The following is a 4,847-nucleotide window of genomic DNA, read 5'->3' as shown; positions in this document are numbered from 1 at the left end:
GACCTGCCCGTTCCAAGTCGAGAGTTGGTTCAAGTGGCTTGAGCGAAGGCTTTGGGTCTCTTGGAACCTAGAGAAGGGGGCAATGCGTTAGGCTGGCTTCACAGAGCTGCGAAAACTCCTCGCTTCCGACGGTGGAAGGATAACAGGTCTCGGCTCTTCAGGCCCATATTGCCGACTAGTCCGACTCAAATGGACACCCGCTTTTTTTTTTTTTTTTTTAACCTGTCCATTTTGTCACTACTATCTATTTCTTCTATATTCACATAAACCTTGTTTTGTTTCATCTCCTGAAGAAAAGATCATTAAAACCAAGTCATAACTATCTGTCCTTTTGAGTCTCTTGGAGCTTAATTAGCATATTTGAAACAAATCCATAAAAGGTATAAGAAATCAGCAAACAAGCTAGGTCCATGGTTGAAATTAGGGGAGTGGGTTTCATCTTTCTGGCCCTCTTATGAAGGATAACTGATAGCTAGTTTCTGCTGGATTTGTTTTGTTTCATCTTCCTTCCTAAAGAAAAAGATCATATAAAAAAAACTCATGGATATCTATCCTGATCAGTCTCTTTGAACTTAGCATGACAAGGGATGCCCATGAAAGAAATGAACTTAGCATGACACTGGATGCCCATGAAAGAAATCCGTAACAGGTAAAAGCATGGTTGAAATTACAGGAGTGGGCTCCCATGCAAAGATTTTCTGTCACTTATTTTTATTGGAAAGATAACAAGTTTCTGCTGGATTAATACAACTTTTCAAATCAAATCTATCAACATTGAACTGAATATTGGAGGGGTGCGCCGGGCCCTGGCAGTAGTGTAAGACCAAAGCGACGCATGAAGAACCCCAGCAGCAAGCTACTGTAACGGGCCTTCCCCCATAAAAAATAAGATTAATATCGAGTGGGCCGATGGCCCACATATCAGATATTAAACTGATAAGAACAGATACTACACTTGATCTTAGCCAAAAGGCCGAGAAAGGTATGCTTCTTACAGCTGTGGGCTTCCCCTTTTCTACTCGCCTCCCTCTTGTCTGCTTCCTCCATTCACCCGATGTGGGAACTGCATGGGATGCACACACTTTCGCTTTCACTGCCAGCGGTTCCTTCCTTCACCAACCAAAACAGCTTCAATATTATTCTTTTACTTCTTTACTTTCTGAGTTTCTGTATATATTCAAATCAAACTTACACTACTGCATATGCATATGTGTTTATGATTGCATTGCCTTTTCTTTTCTTATTTTTCTGTAAACAGAACAACTTCATTTCATGCTGATAGTTAGTCAATTACAAATGGCTCCTTCCACTCGTGTACCTACTATCCTTTGCTTTTGTCCATTTACTTTTTTATCACATATCTATCAACTAAATTAATAAATAATGCACAAACTCAAACTTCTCAGATAAGTCCAACACTGTTAAAATCCATTCTATCAAAATATGTGTTTTTAATCATACGTAATCCTTTTAGCTTGTTTTTCTGATAAAAATCATATTATATCTTGAAACCATATAATTTTATAATCATATCTAACACATTTCTTACTCCTTTAATATCCTGACAAAATTTATTTTCCGGGCAACCGTTTCTTTGTTACGTCATCCCGTTCCCAGGTAAGATTCAACCATAAATTATTCTTCCCGTAACTGTTCACTATTCCTTTCCAAGATACTATCTGCTTTTTCAACCAACATGTCCCGCTATTCTCATCGGCTTGCTATTTCGTCATTGCTGGAATCACACCATCTTTGTTGGCTTAATCGGATTTGTTGTAATCCAAACTTGGAGCAAAAGATTTGGCCCTATCTTTGACCGGGTTTTGTGGAAAATAAAAAGGATAGTGGCTTCACTTGAGCATGGATTTGTGGCTAGATGGTAGCTTATTATTCAGCTCTTTATTTGGTATAAATAGATGTACTTTGTTTTCGTTTGGTATATAGGAAGATGTATACGTTTTGTAATCACGTTCCATTTTTGCAAGTTTACATACATATTTACGTGACTAGTGTGTGTTGTGTGTGTGTCTGTGTGTTTTCAAGGGCGTGTACCAACATTTGGTATCAGAGCTTAGGGCTAGTGAAGAGGAACAAGGCCGTTTTGAGAGTCGACCTCGAAGGGGATGAGCCTTCGGGCACAAAGTTGCTATCGCAGCGGAAAGGGGGTTGTTTGGCAGCGGTTTCTCGACTGGAGGTTCTAGTTGATACAAATGGCAGAACACTGTTGTGTGCAGCAGGTGGCTGCGGTTAATTGTGGTGATTTGCCGGTTGAAACAAGATGTGATGATGGTGAAGTAGGTCACAGAGGGTCGTTGTGCTTTTCGGTATAGCATGCAATGGGTGTTAACAGAGATGAAGGCGATCGTGAGGGTGCTTCGAGGTGTTTTTGCTCATGATTTTCATTGGTGTAAAATCCAATGGTTGTGCTCTTGGCTGTGAAGGCAAGAATGGTGGTTCTTCCGGCGGTAGGCTGTGGGGTAGGTCACCGGAAAATGGAGAGATTTACCGAAGATGAGTAAGAAAACAAATAGAAAAGATCCGTCAAAGCAGGTGGCTTTGGGTTTATTTCGTTTTCCAGGTGAAAGAAGACGGGAAAAGCGGGTTGCTTTGTTTTCTTTATTTGTGGAAGAAGGCTCTCGTTTCACAGAAGTGTTAGGTGAAAACGGATTCTCTGTGGTGACAAACAACAGCCGGGTGTGGAAGACTTTGGACGGACGGAGGTGAAGGTCGGGTGCGCGGGAAATATCGGGATTAGGTGATGACTTTGGACCTGACTGAGGTGGAGGCCGGGTGTCCGGGAAAGGTCAAGAATCAAGATGGAAAAAGGGCGATTAAAGGTTGTTTTGAGCAAATGGCGTGAACAACCGATTAAGGGGGTGATTGTTGGATTAATCGGTTCCGTTGTCATTGGTTCACCCGCATGATTGGAACGTTAGTTTTAATGAGTATTTATGAATTTATATGTTATGTTTTAATTTGTAGTTTATTATTTAGAATTTAGCTTCTAGTTTGAGCGAAGTATATGGAGTTGTACTGGTCCTTAGCTTGTACCGAGTCTTGAGTAAATAAAATAAAGTTTTTTTTCCTGGTCTTTTACTCTTCAGATTGCTGCACATAGAATTATAAAAATCTTTCTTCTTGCTGTCTTCATACATTACGTGAGTTAGTTGCGTGTGTCTTAAAGGACCTGTGCCAACAATCTTCGCCTCCTAACATTTTACAATCACTTCCAATTCGATTCTAACAATTATCGGATAACTTTTACCTAAAAAATATATTTAGAATAAAGAAAATTGCTCGATAATAACGTTATATGCGAGTTCAGGTGAAAAGGAAAGTTCCATATTCAACAATCGAAACTCAATGTCCGCGCTTGTTATACCATCTGTGATGTTTAATTTTCAATTGAGTGTACATAAGGTGCGATGATCCATGTTCTAACAGCATCACTACATCACTTAAGCCGTCTATTTCAACTTTCAAGTGGTGTCATATCAAGAGGTGGGTCTCCATTAATGGAACTTGATACTCAAAACAAGCTTCTATAATAAAGGAATTGTAATTCAAGTGATTGCTTGGATGTAATTGATGAAGCGACTCGACTACTATCAACCACCCTTGCTTCAAACTCCAAAATTCATCCATCACTTCAATTTTCTCTCATTCTATCTGTATCGTGTTCTTTACGTCATCAGTAGAGTTCCTCTTACTCATAACTTGTTCCTCCAGCATTGCTTTTCGTCTCATATTAGTATCAGCCAAGTCATTCTTAATTTCATGTTAGAGGTCTTTAATTACTTTACATTTATATCCCAACGACCACATAGTTATAAATATAAGATATGAGGTACAAGACGTGCACTTCAAGCTCCACTTATTCGGAAAAAAACACTTTATTTAAGTTTTAATCGTCAGATAAACATGAGTCTCAGATATCGTCAACACCCAAATTGGCACAACACTTATCTTAACCGCAAATCTAAAGTAGCAATGTACTTCAAACATCCTCGTTCATCAACTTTTACCTTTGAAAGATTTTTTTTTGCTTAAATCATCGATTTGCCAACAACTTAGCAATGATTTTGTATTGTAACACAATCAAACTAATTGGTCGATAATATATTACCTTTGAAATAATTTTTTTTCTTTAACGACCTACCCACGTGTGGAACCGGAGTGATGAAATAACTATTACAGCCGTGTGGAATATTAGCTGAAAGAATAAACTTTGTGACGCCATCAAAAATATCATATTTCAGTAAATCCCAATGTTTTTTTTTTACAAACTTATAGGAAAAACCATCCGCACCCTAAACCTTATCCTCTTCACACGACCAAACAACACTTCTAATTTCCTCAATCATGCACAGAACTTCGATACACTCATCCTGATACGATGCAAGACTTGTACACTGTGTGCTATGTTTTTGAACACTCTCGCCTCCGAACCTGTTAAATTTAACATATTTTACTAAAATAATCCTCTCACCAATTTGTGGATCATCCGGCTAACTCATTGTTTTTATACCACGGATAACAAGGTCCATGTGTCTTCTATAAAGAATATTGTTATCGTACCTTGAGTTTGCGTCCCCTTCAATTCTCCGATAAATCTTAGCTTTTTGAATAACGTATAAAGTTTCCAATTTCTCATAATCATGAGTTTTTCTCAAAACATTCGAACGATCCCCATTGCTTTTGGAGTGGCATTTCCTTGATCAATCTCACAAAGTCTTCATTGTAACATATTATTTTCACCATTGTTTATTATTATTATTATTCAAATTTTGATGAAGCATTCATTTTTTTAAACTTTTCTTGGATCAACACTAATTTACTTGTGTTAG

At 38.2% G+C, this 4,847-nt stretch overlaps 1 non-coding gene across 1 annotated transcript; it reads right to left on the bottom strand.

The window, feature by feature from the left end:
* Positions 1–789: 789 nt before the first annotated feature.
* On the bottom strand, positions 790–986 carry LOC144999393 (U2 spliceosomal RNA). Its single transcript, XR_013660866.1, has one exon. It is a non-coding gene; the product is annotated as a U2 spliceosomal RNA (small nuclear RNA).
* Between the last annotated feature and the right edge of the window lie 3,861 nt (positions 987–4,847).

The sequence above is a fragment of the Lactuca saligna genome, chromosome 5 (genome assembly GCF_052625555.1).
Source record: "Lactuca saligna cultivar CGN05327 chromosome 5, ASM5262555v1, whole genome shotgun sequence".
NCBI lineage: Eukaryota > Viridiplantae > Streptophyta > Magnoliopsida > Asterales > Asteraceae > Lactuca > Lactuca saligna.
Note: the sequence above shows the minus strand (reverse complement) of the source record. Positions and strands in the feature narration are given on the sequence as shown.